Source organism: Schistocerca piceifrons, chromosome 1 (assembly GCF_021461385.2).
Source record: "Schistocerca piceifrons isolate TAMUIC-IGC-003096 chromosome 1, iqSchPice1.1, whole genome shotgun sequence".
NCBI lineage: Eukaryota > Metazoa > Arthropoda > Insecta > Orthoptera > Acrididae > Schistocerca > Schistocerca piceifrons.
In genome coordinates, this window is record NC_060138.1 from 395,945,667 (window position 1) to 395,961,896 (window position 16,230).

At 55.4% G+C, this 16,230-nt stretch overlaps 1 pseudogene; it reads left to right on the forward strand.

Moving 5' to 3' along the window:
* The first annotated feature begins 14,914 nt into the window (after positions 1–14,914).
* LOC124719072 lies at positions 14,915–15,127 on the forward strand (annotated as a pseudogene).
* The last annotated feature ends 1,103 nt before the right edge of the window (positions 15,128–16,230 follow it).

Below are 16,230 nucleotides of genomic sequence, written 5' to 3' on the forward strand. Positions count from 1 at the left end.
ACCACCGTATGTCACTCCCTCATGTGGAACGCAACGCTGCAAGCATTTAGGCCCTGACACTGCGGTTTTTCATCTCTGGTGGTACTCCGCAAGGATACCGCCTTCGATTGTGCCATTCCAGCACTAATCGAAGTGCTAGGTTTTCCGGCCTGTTAGGAGACCGCTTCTGCAAAATGTGCGAGGAGATTTTTGCTGGTTGCGAGCTACCCGCCGATTTTCTAGCTGTACGTATTGGCTTTAATCCAAAGGTCACAGGTCAGTGATGGGCTAAAGACGTACGTCCCATCACCGTTCTTAACACTGATTATAAGTTGGTGGCACGAAGTGTGGCTTCACGTCTTAAACAGGTAATGAATAAGGTACTTTGTCCCACTCAATCATGTGGCGTTTCGAATCGAACCACCTTCACCGCTGCTTCTATATACCATGATGCTGTCTTACTCACCCACCGCCGACGCTCGAACCCCGGCTGCAATTGATCCATAGATTTCGCCGGTGCCTTCGATAGGGTCTCCCATCCTTACCTGCTGGCCGTTATGTAGCGGATGGGTTTCGGGGAGCACTTCATAAGAGTCATCCAGCACTTCTTGGATGGAGCAAATTCCACAATCATTGTGAACGGCTGCAGATCACGACCAATTCCCATCAGACGATCAGTTGGACAAGGGTGTCCCTTGTCAGTGTATTTTATCGCTTTGGCGCTGGACCCCATGCTGCGTGACATCGGACGGATGTTCGATGGTGTTCCTTTCCCAGGCGTCACCTTCCGCAGTGCGGCATACGCGGATGGTGTAGGTGTGTTTGTAGCAAACGCCAGGGACATCGATTCGGTTCGCCGAGTCCTCCACGTTTATGAACGAGCATCCGGTGCCATGTTAAAATCCAACAAAATGGTGCTAATCCCACTAGGACCACGATCATTGACCATCGAACGCCCATGCTACCGGATTGTAGGGGAACAACGTATCTTGGGTCTTGAGGTGACTGCCTGTCCGCAGCGCATGTTAACACTCACGTGCAGGCGGATTCCCACGCGCATCAGAGGACTTTGCGTGAGTCACACTGATCAACGACTCGACCTCCATCAACGAATCCAACTGATTAATACTTACATCCTATCACGGGCATGGTATGTAGCACAACTCCTTACGCTACCGAAACAAACCAGCAGAGCCATCTCACAAACAGTATATTGCTTATTGTGGCGGCGTGCACTATTTAAAGTTGATGCACAGACTTGTACACTGCCAAAAGTCGATGGTCGCCTTGGACTCATTGACTTTCCCCGCAAATGTGCGGCAATCCTGATTCACCGTATCGCCACTTTGCGTGAGATTGACCCAGGTGGGACAACAGCGGTGCTTTTCGACCGTTATCGCCCACAATCGGCGCGTGCACCAGTATGCTTGACACATATTCCATTCCGGATGACGACAGTCAAGGACTATTACCTCAATCAAAGTTACATCCTAGCAGTGGCCACCGACAAGGCACGCACATCGAAGCGCCTTTACTAGGCGCTTCGAGGCCAGCCCACACCACACAAATTGGAGGACAGACGACCGTCGGTCATCTGGCACCACGCTTGGGCTAATATCAACCACCTAGCCCTTCCCACAGAAGTTTCAGCGCTATGGTATCGCGTTGTAAACATTTTAATACCCACTAATCATCGCCTGGCGGCCATCCTCCTATGGCCCTCTGCTGCTTGCCCCCCCTGCGGGTTCGGGGGTTCGAATAGGCCCGCGGTATTCCTGCCTGTCGTAAGAAGCGACTAAAAGGAGTCTCAAACGTTTCGGCCTTACGTGGTGGTCCCCTCTCGGGTTTGACCTCCATCTATCTAAATTATTCCGAAGAGCGAGCCAATTGGGGAAGGGCACCTTACATGGTGCACTGCATCCATCGTGCAATTAGACCTATAGCCGTCTTTCTCGTCGTTGCAATGGTGTCCCGCTCGTTTTCGATCTCTTGTGCGATTACCACGCTGCACTCTGCAGTGTTTCTTTTAACTGTGACGACGACCTTGGCCATTTTTGCACCTAAGATCGAGCACGGTAGCCAGTCCGTTGTGGTGGGGTCGCCATGTACCCTCTTGGTTGTAGGCCCCTGACAACACAGGGATCGCTCTACTGATGCCTGCGCCGTTCACCCCCCACGTATGCCAAGGAGTAGATGCCCATCTCCGTGGGGCATCGGGACTCCCGGCAATGGCCATCCTGCCAGGTGGCCTTTGCTGTGGCTGGGTGGCGCCCGTGGGGAGGGCCCTTGGTCGGAGTAGGTGGCATCAGGGCGGATGACCCGCAATGAAGCGTGGTACATCATCCCTCGCTGGCGGCCAGCCGTCAGCAGTCTCTAAGCGTTCCAAGGCTCACTTCAAGGCTAATGTGTATGACCCCAAATCGTTCCCCTCCCTGGCCACACCATGGGAGGAACGAAGGGCTATGACTGAGAGCGAAAGATACTCGCCCCGGTATCTCGTCTGTACCCGAGCTGACGGGGAATCTTTTATGTCCGTGAAGCCTCAGTTCTTTGTAGAGCATTTAGAGGACAAGTTTGGGGAGATGGAGGGCTTGTCCAAGATGCGGTCCGGATCTGTGTTGATCAAAACGGCATCCTCCGCCCAGTCGTGGGCCTTGCTCGCTTGTACTAAGCTGGGGGATGTCTCTGTCACTATCGCGCCCCATAAGAGTCTGAACATGGTCCAGGGCATTATCTTTCACAGGGATCTCCTTTTACAGTCTGACGACGAGCTGCGCGCCAACTTGGAGCGCCGAGGTGTCCATTTCGTCCTTCGCGTCCACCGGGGTCTGAGGGATCGTCAAGTTGCCACCGGTGCCTTCATCTTGGCCTTCGAGGGTGACACGTTACCTGAGAAGGTCAAGGTGATGGTGTACCGTTGTGATGTCAAGCCGTATATCCCTCCCCCGATGCGGTGCTTCAAGTGTTGGAAGTTCGGCCACATGTCTTCACGCTGTGCGTCCGACCTCGTCTGTCGCGATTGCGGTCGACCTTCCCATCCTGATCATCCCTGTGCGCCGCCTCCAATCTGTGTGAACTGTGGTGCGCACCATCCGCCTTGCTCGCCAGACTGTCCGATTCTGCAGAAGGAGCGGAAGATCATGGAAATCAAGACTCTCGACCGCCTGACGTACACTGAGGCGAAGCGGAAATATGATCGGCTTCATCCGGTGCGCATGACAGCTTCTTATGCCGCCACTGTCACTCCATCTACAATTCCATCCACTCCAGTCAGCTCTCAGAGTCGAAGTCCCACACCTGCCCCCTTGATGGTGGGGGGCACTAAACGTCCTGTTGCTCCTGCTCCATCTACTTCCGGAGCAACACCCCCCCAACCATCGGGGACATCAGTCCCCCCTTCCCAGCCGGAGAAGCGTAAGACTTCTTCGGCTACTCTCGTAAGGAAGGGGTCCCTTGGGGACCTTCCTTCGCACGCTCCGACCGGTTCCAACGCCGACGGCCGCAAGTGGCTCAAACAACCGCCAGTCCCTGGTCGTCGGGACACACGGTCGTCGTCTGTCCCTGAGACTGACCCGGTGACGCCCTCCCAGCCTGAACCGCCCAAGGCGCAGCGCGAGAAGCAGAAGAAGAAGAAATTCCCCAAGGCTACCGACATTGCGGTGGCACCCATTCCACCGCTTCCTACAAGCTCTGCATCTGAGGATGAGGTGGAGATTCTGGCGTCCGCTGAGGATATGGATCTCGCCAGTCCCTCGGATGCAATAGCTAGCTGTTGTCCAGGTGGTGACTCAGTAGCAGCAGGGGCCCCGGAGGCGTAATCTGCCTCCCCAGTCCCTTCACGCCTTTCCCATCCTCCCCCTGCGGGTTCGGGGGTTAGAATAGGCCCGCGGTATTCCTGCCTGTCGTATGAGGCGACTAAAAGGAGTCTCAAACGTTTCGGCCTTATGTGATGGTCCCCTCTCGGGTTTGACCTCCATCTATCTAAATTATTCCGAACAGCGAGCCAATTGGGGAAGGGCACCTTACATGGTGCACTGTATCCTTCGTGCAATTAGACCTATAGCCGTCTTTCTCGTCGTTGCCATGGTGTCCCGCTCGTTTTCGATCTCTTGGGCGATTACCACGCTGCACTCTGCAGTGTTTCTTTTAACTGTGACGACGACCTTGGCCATTTTTGCACCTAAGATCCAGCACGGTAGCCAGTCCGTTGTGGTGGGGTCGCCATGTACCCTCTTGGTTGTAGCCCCCTGACAACACAGGGATCGCTCTACTGATGCCTGCGCCGTTAACTCCCCACGTATGCCAAGGAGTAGATGCCCATCTCCCTGGGGCATCAGGACTCCCGGCAATGGCCATCCTGCCAGGTGGCCTTTGCTGTGGCTGGGTGGCGCCCGTGGGGAGGGCCCTTGGTCGGAGTAGGTGGCATCAGGGCGGATGACCCGCAATGAAGCGTGGTACATCATCTGTCGCTGGCGGCCAGCCGTCAGCAGTCTCTAAGCGTTCGAGAGCCCATTTTAAGGGTAACGTTTATGACCCCAAATCGTTCCCCTCCCTCGCCACACCATGGGAGGAACGACAGGCATTGCGTGACACTGAGACGTATTCGTCCAGATGTCTGTACCAGAGCTGATGGGGAGTCCTTTATATCCGTGAAGCCTCAGTTCTTTGTAGAGCATTTAGAGGACAAGTTTGGGGAGGTGGAGGGCTTGTCCAAGATGCGGTCCGGATCGGTGTTGATAAAAACGGCATCCTCCGCCCAGTCGCGGGCCTTGCTCGCTTGTACTACGCTGGGGGATGTCTCCGTAACTATCACGCCCCATAAAAGTCTGAACTTGGTCCAGGGCATTATCTTTCACAGGGATCTGCTTTTACAGTCCGACGACGAGCTGCGCGCCAACTTGGAGCGCCGAGGTGTCCATTTCGTCCGCCGCGTCCACCGGGGTCCGAGGGATCGTCAAGTTGCCACCGGTGCCTTCATCTTGGCCTTCGAGGGTGACACGTTACCTGAGAAGGTCAAGGTGATGGTGTACCGATGTGATGTCAAGCCGTATATCCCTCCCCCGATGCGGTGCTTCAAGTGTTGGAAGTTCGGCCACATGTCTTCACGCTGTGCTTCCGACCTCGCCTGTCGCGATTGCGGTCGACCTTCCCATCCTGATCATCCCTGTGCGCCGCCTCCAATCTGTGTGAACTGTGGTGCGCACCATCCGCCTTGCTCGCCAGACTGTCCGATCCTGCAGAAGGAGCGGAAGATCATGGAAATAAAGACTATCGACCGCCTGACGTACACTGAGGCGAAGCGGAAATATGATCGGCTTCATCCGGTGCGCATGCCAGTTTCTTATGCCGCCACTGTCACTCCTTCTCCACTTCCATCCGCTCCGGTCAGCTCTCAGAGTCGAAGTCCCACACCTGCCCCCTTGATGGTGGGGGGCACTAAACCTCCTGTTGCTCCTGCTCCATCTACTTCAGGAGCAACACCCCCCCAACCATCGGGGACATCAGTCCCCCCTTCCCAGCCGGAGAAGCGTAAGACTTCTTCGGCTACTCTCGTAAGGAAGGGGTCCCTTGGGGACCTCCCTTCCCAAGTTCCGTCCGGTACAAAGGCCGACAGCCGCAAGTGGCTTAAACAACCGCCAGTCCCTGGTCGTAGGGACACACGGTCGTCGTCTGTCCCTGAGACCGACCCAGTTGCGTCCTCCCAGCCTGCGCCACCAAAGGCACAGCGCGAGAAGCAGAAGAAGAAGAAACTCCCCAAGGCTACCGACATTGCGGTGGCACCCATTCCACCGCTTCCTACAAGCTCTGCGTCTGAGGATGAGGTGGAGATTCTGGCGTCCGCTGAGGACATGGATCTCGCCAGTCCCTCAGATGCAGTAGATGGCTGTTGTCCAGGTGGTGACTCAGTAGCAGCAGGGGCCCCGGAGGCGTAATCTGCCTCCCCAGTCCCTTCACGCCTTTCCCATCCATGGCTAATAACATCCTGCAGTGGAACTGCAGCGGTTTCTTCCACCATCTCGCTGAGCTCCGCCACCTTATCAGCCGTCATCCTTTCCTTTGCATTGCTCTGCAGGAAACTTGGTTTCCAGCAATGCGAACCCCCGCCCTCCGTGGCTATCGGGGTTATTTTAAGAACCGGGCAGCTTATGCACAGGTGTCTGGTGGCGTCTGCATATATGTCCTGAACTCTCTTCACAGCGAGTTTGTGCCTCTACAAACAGCTTTAGAGGCTGTCGCTGTTCGGGTGTGGACGCCACAGGCCATTACCGTCTGCAGCATTTACCTTCCACCTGATGGTACTGTCACGCAGCATGTCCTGGCTGCTCTGATAGCACAACTGCCGCCACCTTTTTTGCTGCTGGGCGATTTCAATGCCCACAACCCTCTATGGGGTGGGACTGTCTCCGATGATCGTGGTCGGGCCGTGGAGCATGTGTTGGCTCAGCTCGACCTTAGCCTCTTAAACACTGGAGCTCCCACGCATTTCAGTGTGGCCCATGGCTCGTTCTCGGCCATCGATCTCTCTATTTGCAGCCCTGGACTTGTCCCATCCCTCCACTGGAGGGTGCATCCTGACCTGTGTGGCAATGACCATTTTCCCATCTATTTGTCACTGCCACAGTGTCATTCTTCTGGGCGCTTGCCCCGCTGGGCTCTCCACAGGGCTGACTGGCCAGCTTTTACTTCCGCTGTAACCATTGCGTCTCCCCCACAGGGTGACATTGACGAGGTGGTCCGTGTTTTCACCACGTCCATCATTTCGGCGGCCGAGGCTGCCATCCCCCGTTCCTCTGGCCTCCCTCGGCGGAAGGCTGTCCCCTGGTGGTCGCCGGAGATTGCTGAGGCTATTCGCGACCGTAGGCGGGCTCTCCAGCGTCATAGGCGGCACCCGTCTCTGGAGACCCTCATCGCCTTTAAGAGGCTCCGTGCCTTCGCCCGTCGTCTTATTGCACGGCGTAAGCAGGAGTGCTGGGAGAGGTACGTCTCCTCCCTGGGCTCCCGTGTCTCGTCCTCGCACGTGTGGTCCCGGATCTGGCGGATTTATGGCTCCCAGACCCCTATGGGTGTCCCTGGGCTCTCCTTGGACGGCGCTGTCTGCACGGACGCTGCCGCCATTGCTGAACGGCTAGCCGCGCACTTTGCTCAGAGCTCTGCGACTGCATCCTATCCCCCCGCCTTTCGCTCTCTAAAGGAGCGAGCCGAGCGGACGCCGTTCTCATTCCACCCGCGTCGTTCTGAAACATACAATGCTCCTTTCAGCGAGAGGGAATTCCTCGCCGCCCTCGCCGATTGCCCTGATACAGCACCAGGCCCAGACTGCATCCACGCGCAGATGCTAAAGCATCTCTCCAGGGACTGCCAGAGACACATTCTCGCGATATTTAATCGCATTTGGAGCGAAGGCGTGTTCCCGTCGCAATGGCGGGAGGGCGTTATTGTCCCCATCTTGAAACCCGGTGCGGACCCACTGGCGGTGGACAGCTATCGTCCCATTACCCTCACCAACGTTTTGTGCAAATTGCTCGAACGTATGGTGGGGCGGCGTTTGTGTTGGGTCCTTGAGTCGCGCGGTCTCCTCGCTCCATCCCAGGGTGGCTTCTGTCGGGGCCGGTCTGCAGTGGACAATTTGGTGCGGCTGGAATCTGCTGTCCGTACGGCTTTTGCCCGACGTCAGCATCTCGTTGCTGTATTTTTCGATCTGCGGAAGGCGTATGACACCACATGGAGGCATCACATCCTCGCCACGTTGCATGGGTGGGGTCTTCGTGATCGGCTCCCGGCTTTCCTTCAAACCTTTTTATTGCGCCGCTCTTTCCGGGTGCAAGTCGGTGCCACCTCTAGTTCCTCTTATATACAGGAAAATGGGGTCCCACAGGGCTCGGTGTTGAGCGTCTCCTTATTTTTAGTGGCCATTAATGGTCTGGCAGCAGCAGTGGGGTCGTCGGTGTCTCCTTCTTTGTATGCCGACGACTTCTGCATCTCATTTAGCTCCACGACTACGGGAGTCGCCGAACGCAGGCTGCAAGTCGCCGTTCGCAAGGCAGCATCTTGGGCACTGACTCATGGCTTTCAGTTCTCTGCTGCCAAGACTCGAGTAATCCACTTCTGCAGGCGTCGGACGGTCCACCCTCATCCTGCACTTTACCTCGACGGCCACCTGCTTGAAGTGGTGGACACTTGCCGCTTCTTGGGACTCGTGTTTGATGACCGGCTCACATGGGTTCCTCATGTTACTCAGCTGAAGCCAAAATGCTGGCGGCACCTCAACGCCCTCCGCTGCCTTAGCCACACGTCTTGGGGTGCAGATCGCTGCACGCTGCTGCGGTTGCACAGAGCCCTTGTGCAGTCCCGGCTTGATTATGGGAGCCTGGCCTATGGGTCTGCGTCCCCCTCAGTGTTAAAGTTGTTAGACCCCATACACCACTGTGGGGTTAGGCTTGCCACTGGCGCTTTTCGCACCAGCCCCGTGGATAGTCTACTGGTGGAGGCCGGGGTTCCCCCACTGCGGATTCGCCGCCATCGTCTGCTTGTCGACTATGCTGTCCACGTTCATTGCTCGCCAGATCATCCCAATCGTCGCCTGCTTTTCCCTGCTATGGTCCTCCATCTGTCCGAACGGCGCCCTAGGTCTGGGCTTTCCATAGCTGTCCGTGTCCAGTCCCTGCTGTCAGAACTGGGGTCATTCCCTCTTCTGCCTCCCTTCCGGGTCCGTACACCTACGCCTCCCTGGTGTTTGTCCCGGCCGTCCGTCCGTCTGGACTTGGCACAGGGACCCAAGGACTCAGTTCCACCTGTGGCCCTCCGTCGTCGTTTTCTTGCGCTCCTCGAATCATTTCCGGGCTGTGAGCCTGTCTACACGGATGGTTCCCTGGTTGTTGGTCGCACTGCCTACGCTTTTGCTCACGCTGCCCATGTTGAGCAACGCTCCTTGCCGGCTGGCTGCAGTATTTTTACTGCAGAGCTGGTGGCAATAATGCGCGCTCTTGAGCATCTGCGTTTCTGCTCAGATGGGTCCATCGTCATCTGCAGTGACTCCCTGAGCAGCCTTCAGGCCATCGACCGCTGCTATCCCTCCTCTCCTCTGGTGTCCTCCATTCAGGAGTCTGTTTCCGCCATTGCCCGTTCTGGTCGTTCGGTGGTCTTCGTTTGGACGCCCGGTCATGTTGGCATCCCAGGGAACGAACGTGTAGACAGGCTGGCCAAAGGGGCGATCGACGCCCCGGCTTTGGAGGTCGGCCTTACGGCTCGCGACCAGCAGATGGTGTTGCGCCGTAAGGTACTTGGGATGTGGGCTGCTGAGTGGCGTGGCATGACAGCCCCGAATAAACTACGGGCTGTCAAGGGGACGACCGATGTGTGGCGTTCCTCCCTGCGGGCTTCTCGCAGGGACTCGGTAGTCCTGTGTCGGCTGCGCATCGGCCATACCTACCTGACGCACGGCCATCTGTTACGTCAGGAGGATCCCCCCTTGTGTCAGTGTGGGTCCCGGCTGACGGTCGGCCACATTTTGCTGGAGTGTCCTCGGCTGCGCACACTCCGGCAATCTTTTAATCTCCCGGGCACTTTGGCTTTGGTTTTATCCGACGATGCCTCCATGGCTGATACCGTTTTAACTTTTATCCGTGGTAGTCCGTTTTATGGTTCGATTTAGGGGGGTCCTGCGCCTTTCCCTTTCTGTGTCTTTTGTCCTTGTGTCTGTTGCTGTTCTGGTGTGCCGTGAGATGGTTGACTCTTTCCCATTTTTGATCTCGTGGTCAGTCAACCAGTCTCCGGCCATCTTCCTTTCTTCTGTTTCTTTCTGTCTGGTGTTCCTCTGTCCTGTTCTTGTCTGTAGTGTTTGTTGCTGAATTTGTGTGCTTTTAGCGCCTGGGGGGACGTCTCCTCCCCCTTTGGATTTTATCTGCTTCGTAGATTTTCGGCTCGCCTGATTTTGGAATGGGGGACTGATGACCTTCGCTGTTTAGTCCCCCTTAAACATCCAACAACCACCACCACCACCTTTCCCATCCATGGCTAATACCATCCTCCAGTGGAACTGCAGCGGTTTCTTCCACCATCTAGCTGAGCTCCGCCACCTTGCATTGCTCTGCAGGAAACTTGGTTTCCAGCAATGCGAACCCCCGCCCTCCGTGGCTATCGGGGTTATTTTAAGAACCGGGCAGCTTATGCAAGGGTGTCTGGTGGCGTCTGCATATATGTCCTTAACTCTCTTCACAGCGAGTTTGTACCTCTACAAACAGCCTTAGAGGCTGTCGCTGTTCGGGTGTGGACGCCACAGGCTATCACCGTCTGCAGTATCTACCTTCCACCTGATGGTGCTGTCGCGCAGCATGTCCTGGCTGTTCTGATAGCACAACTGTCGCCACCTTTTTTGCTGCTGGGCGATTTCAATGCCCACAACCCTCTATGGGGTGGGACTGTCTCCGATGATCGTGGTCGGGCCGTGGAGCATGTGTTGGCTCAGCTCGACCTTAGCCTCTTGAACACCGGTGCTCCCACGCATTTCAGTATGGCCCATGGCTCGTTCTCGGCCATCGATCTCTCTATTTGCAGCCCTGGACTTGTCCCATCCCTCCACTGGAGGGTGCATCCTGACCTGTGTGGTAGTGACCATTTTACAATCTATTTGTCACTGCCACAGTGTCATTCTTCTGGGCGCTTGCCCCGCTGGGCTCTCCACATGGCTGACTGGCCAGCTTTTACTTCCGCTGTAACCATTGCGTCTCCCCCACAGGGTGACATAGACGAGGTGGTCCGTGTTTTCACCACGTCCATCATTTCAGCGGCCGAGGCTGCCATCCCCCGTTCCTCTGGCCTCCCTCGGCGGAAGGCTGTCCCCTGGTGGTCGCTGGAGATCGCTGAGGCTATTCGCGACCGTAGGCGGGCTCTCCAGCGTCATAGGCGGCACCCGTCTCTGGAGACCCTCATCGCCTTTAAGAGGCTCCGTGCCTTCGCCCGTCGTCTTATTGCACGGCGTAAGCAGGAGTGCTGGGAGCGGTATGTTTCCTCCTTGGGCTCCCGTGTCTCCCCGTCGCTCGTGTGGTCCCGGATACGGCGGATTTATGGACACCAGACCCCTGCGGGTGTCCCTGGGATCTCTTTGGACGGCGCTGTGTGCACGGACGCTGCCGCCATTGCTGAACACCTTGCTGCGCACTTCGCTAAGAGCTCTGCGACTGCAACTTATCCCCCCGCCTTTCGCTCTCTCCAGGAGCGGGCCGAGCAGACGCCATTATCGTTCCACACGCGTCGTTCTGAAACTTACAATGCTCCTTTCAGCGAGAGGGAATTCCTCGCTGCCCTCTCCGATTGCCCTTATACAGCACCAGGACCGGACCGCATCCACGCACAGATGCTGAAGCATCTCTCCAGGGACTGCCAGAGACACATTCTCGCGATATTTAATCGCATTTGGAGCGAAGGCGTGTTCCCGTCGCAATGGCGAGAGGGTGTTATTGTCCCCATCTTGAAGCCCGGTGCGGACCCACTGGCGGTGGACAGCTATCGTCCCATTACTCTCACAAACGTTTTGTGCAAATTGCTCGAACGTATGGTGGGGCGGCGTTTGTGTTGGGTCCTTGAGTCGCGCGGTCTCCTCGCTCCATCCCAGGGTGGCTTCCGTCGGGGCCGGTCTGCAGTGGACAATTTGGTGCGGCTGGAATCTGCTGTCCGTACAGCTTTTGCCCGACGTCAGCATCTTGTTGCTGTATTTTTCGATCTGCGGAAGGCGTATGACACCACATGGAGGCATCACATCCTCGCCACGTTGTATGAGTGGGGTCTTCGTGGTCGGCTCCCGGCTTTTATTCAAACCTTTCTATTGCACCGCTCTTTCCGGGTGCAAGTCGGTGCCGTCTCTAGTTCTTCTTATGCACAGGAAAATGGGGTCCCACAGGGCTCGGTGTTGAGTGTGTCCTTATTTCTAGTGGCCATTAATGGTCTGGCTGCAGCAGTGGGGTCGTCGGTGTCTCCTTCTTTGTATGCCGACGACTTCTGCATCTCATTTAGCTCCACGACTACGGGAGTCGCAGAACGCAGGTTGCAGGTAGCCGTTCGGAAGGCAGCATCATGGGCTCTGACTCACGGTTTCCAGTTCTCTGCAGCCAAGACTCGAGTTATGCACTTCTGCAGGCGTCGGACGGTCCACCCTCATCCTGCACTTTACCTCGACGGCCACCTGCTTGAAGTGGTGGACACTTGCCGCTTCTTGGGACTCGTGTTTGATGCCCGGCTCACATGGGTTCCTCATATTACTCAGCTGAAGCAACAATGCTGGCGGCACCTCAACGCCCTCCGCTCCCTTAGCCACACGTCTTGGGGTGCGGATCGCTGCACGCTGCTGCGATTGTACAGAGCCCTTGTGCAGTCTCGGCTTGATTATGGGAGCCTGGCCTATGGGTCTGCATCACCCTCAGTGTTGAAGTTGTTAGACCCCATACACCACTGTGGGGTCCGGCTTGCAACTGGCGCTTTTCGCACCAGCCCCGTGGATAGTCTACTGGTGGAGGCCGGGGTTCCCCCGCTGCGGATTCGCCGCCATCGTCTGCTCGCCGACTATGCTGTCCACGTTCGTGGCTCGCCAGACCATCCCAATCGTCGCCTGCTTTTCCCTGCTATGGTCCTCCATCTGCCCAAACGGCGACCTAGGTCTGGGCTTTCCGTAGCTGTCCGTGTCCAGTCCCTGCTGTCAGAACTGGGGTCATTCCCTCTTCTGCCTCCCTTCCGCGTCCGTACACCTACGCCTCCCTGGTGTTTGTCCCGGCCGTCCGTCCGTCTGGATTTGGCACAGGGACCTAAGGACTCGGTTCCGCCTGTGGCCCTCCGTCGCCGTTTTCTTGCGCTCCTCGCCTCATTTCCGGGCTGTGAGCCTGTCTACACTGATGGTTCCCTGGTTGATGGTCGCACTGCCTACGCTTTTGCTCACGCTGACCATGTTGAACAGCGCTCCTTGCCAGCTGGCTGTAGTGTTTTTACTGCAGAGCTGGTGGCCATCTTGCGCGCTCTTGAGCATATGCGTTCCTGCTCAGGTGCGTCCATCGTCATCTGCAGTGACTCCTTGAGCAGCCTCCAGGCCATCGACCGCTGCTATCCCTCCTCTCCTCTGGTGTCCTCCATTCAGGAGACTGTTTCCGCCATTGCCCGTTCTGGTCGTTCGGTGGTCTTGGTTTGGACGCCCGGTCATGTTGGCATCCCAGGGAACGAACGTGTACACAGGCTGGCCAAAGGGGCGATCGACGCCCCGGCTTTGGAGGTCGGCCTTACGGCTCGCGACCAGCAGTTGGTGTTGCGCCGTAAGGTGCTTGGGATGTGGGCAGCTGAGTGGCGTGGCATGACAGCCCCGAATAAACTGCGGGCTGTCAAGGAGACGACCGCTGTGTGGCGTTCTTCCCTGCGGGCTTCTCGCAGGGACACAGTGGTCCTGTGTCGGCTGCGCATCGGCCATACATACCTGACGCACGGCCATCTGTTGCGTCAGGAGGATCCCCTCCTGTGTCAGTGTGGGTCCCGGCTGACGGTCGGCCACATTTTGCTGGAGTGTCCTCGACTGCGCACACTCCGGCATTCTTTTAATCTACCGGGCACTTTGGCTCTGATTTTATCCGATGATGACTCCATGGCTGATGACGTTTTAAGTTTTATCCGTGGTAGTCCGTTTTATAGTTCGATTTAGGGAGGTCCTGCCCCTTTCCCTTTCTGTGTCTTTTGTCCTTGTGTCTGTTGCTGTTCTGGTGTGCCGTGAGATGGTTGACTCTTTCCCATTTTTGTTCTCGTGGTCAGTCAACCAGTCTCCGGCCATCTTCCTTTCTTCTGTTTCTTTCTGTCTGGTGTGCCTCTGCCCTTTTCTTGTTTGTAGTGTTTGTTGCTGCATTTGTGTTCTTTTAGCGCCTGGGGGGACGTCTCCTCCCCCTTTGGTTTTTACCTGCTCCGTCGACATTCGGCTTGCCTGATTTTGGAATGGGGGACTGATGACCTTCGCTGTTTAGTCCCCCTTAAACATCCCAACAACCACCACCACCACCACCTGCTGCTTGCGGCCGAAGTGGTGACGTAGACACCAGAGAGCATCGTCTCCTATGCCCTCACGTCACAGAAGTGTGGGACCTTGCACGTGTGCTATTAACGCTGATCGGTGGGACTACACTCGACTATGTGTCAGTCGACTGGTTCCTTACCCGTGATATTCAGACCAACCCCCGAACACGACGTAACGCAATGGTGTGTCTCTTGGGCCAAACCATTTTCACGATCTATGACCTTTACCTCGGAGATGCTGTCTCTTTCATGGACTACCTTTGGAGCCAGCATCGCCTGGCGGAATCTGACCGGAAATATACCATTACTTTTGCAAGATTTCTTAAAGTTGCAATGGTTCATGGTTATCAAAAGGTGTTCCGGGCTAACTAAGGCACCTCGTATAAGAATTGCCTGAGTGTACCCCTGGATCTTTGTCACTCGGACTTTCAAACTACCCTTGACTTACCCATACCCCAGATTTGATATTGGCCTTCTGGGCATCACTAGAGTAGACTGTTCTGTGATACTGATAATATGGAAATTGGTAACATGCGAATTGTGTGAACCTTGTATGAAAAATTATTGGAAAATTGGAAAACGCATAATCTATCTTAGAGGATTATTACTTTGTTAATTCTATGGCCGATGGGATTATCTCGCCAGTTCGTTTGAGTGTGCTGCCGTCGCTGTTTTTTTTATTTTGCCTTCATTTCTGTCTTTATTTATTTCTTTCTATTTAGTTTTTAAAATCATCACTTGCCTCACACCTGCAGAGGGAGGTGTGTTTCTGAGTAGTGTGTCGTCGCCCCCTGAGGCATAGCAGAGTATGCCTCCGCTTTTATTTTCGGTTTATGGCAATAAGTCTTGCTACTAACAACACCCTGCTTTACGTGCTGCGTCGACACTAGAGGATGGCGGCATTTTTGGAGAGGAAAAGGTAGGGCTATAGGGGAGGTAGGAGGGAAAAAAAGTGTAGTATCTGTTCTTATCAGCTTAATATCTGATACGTCCTGCATCACACGACCAGAATATTAAACTCATTTTTGGCTTCTGACGGAGTGCTAGGGGCTTGCTCCACCTCTGTCGCGGGTTGGCCCGGCATTGCAGTACCGCCGGGATCGGCCCACCTAAAATTAATTAAAACACAGCCTGAAATGGGTTAACATTCTGCAGTGATCAGATATTCCGCTGGTAGCAAAACTTGTCGTAGTTGTTGATGTGCCCAGTAGTTAGTTGCTTACACACCACGATTTCTTTTAATTAATTTAAGATTATCTTAAGAATTTTTTTTTTTTTTTTTTTTGCGGTTAGCCGGACCGCACTTGCAGCCGCATTACGCTAGGCTGGTAATTTATGGGGGCACAGGACAGTGCCTTCAGATGCCTCGTTAGCGTCTCTTATGGTCTGGTCACAGATAATTTTAATTAAATTGTTTGGAGTTATAACCTTAGCTCCTCGCGAACGTCGTCGTCGTCGTCGTCGTCGTCGTCGTCGCCGCCGCACGCACGCAGAATACGTGTGTACACACGCACACACACATATGCAGTAGGCGGTGGACGATGTAAGCACTCGGCTAGGTGTAGCTCGCGCCAGTATAGCTCGCACCGGCCTGACGCTGCTGTGGGGCGGCCTCACGGCTTCTCCACTGCCCTGGCAGCTAGCGGCGCTCAAATAGGAGTCGCAGTTTACTCCTCGACATGGAGGGTAGTACTGGGCTGTTGACGAGTGCTCTCGTATATTGTCGTTCCTTCCGGCACTTGCTTTTGCGATGTTTTCGACGGTCGCCTGTTACCATATCAGCCCGCACCACCGTATGTCACTCCCTCATGTGGAACGCACACGCTGCAAGCATTTAGGCCCTGACACTGCGGTTTTTCATATCTGGTGGTACTCCGCAAGGATACCGCCTTCGATTGTGCCATTCCAGCACTAATCGAAGTGCTAGGTTTTCCGGCCTGTTAGGAGACCGCTTCTGCAAAATGTGCGAGGAGATTTTTGCTGGTTGCGAGCTACCCGCCGATTTTCTAGCTGTACGTATTGGCTTTAATCCAAAGGTCACAGGTCACTGATGGACTAAAGACGTACGTCCCATCACCATTCTTAACACTGATTATAAGTTGGTGGCACGAAGTGTGGCTTCACGTCTTAAACAGGTAATGAATAAGGTATTTTGTCCCACTCAATCATGTGGCGTTTCGAATCGAACCACCTTCACCGCTGCTTCTATATACCATG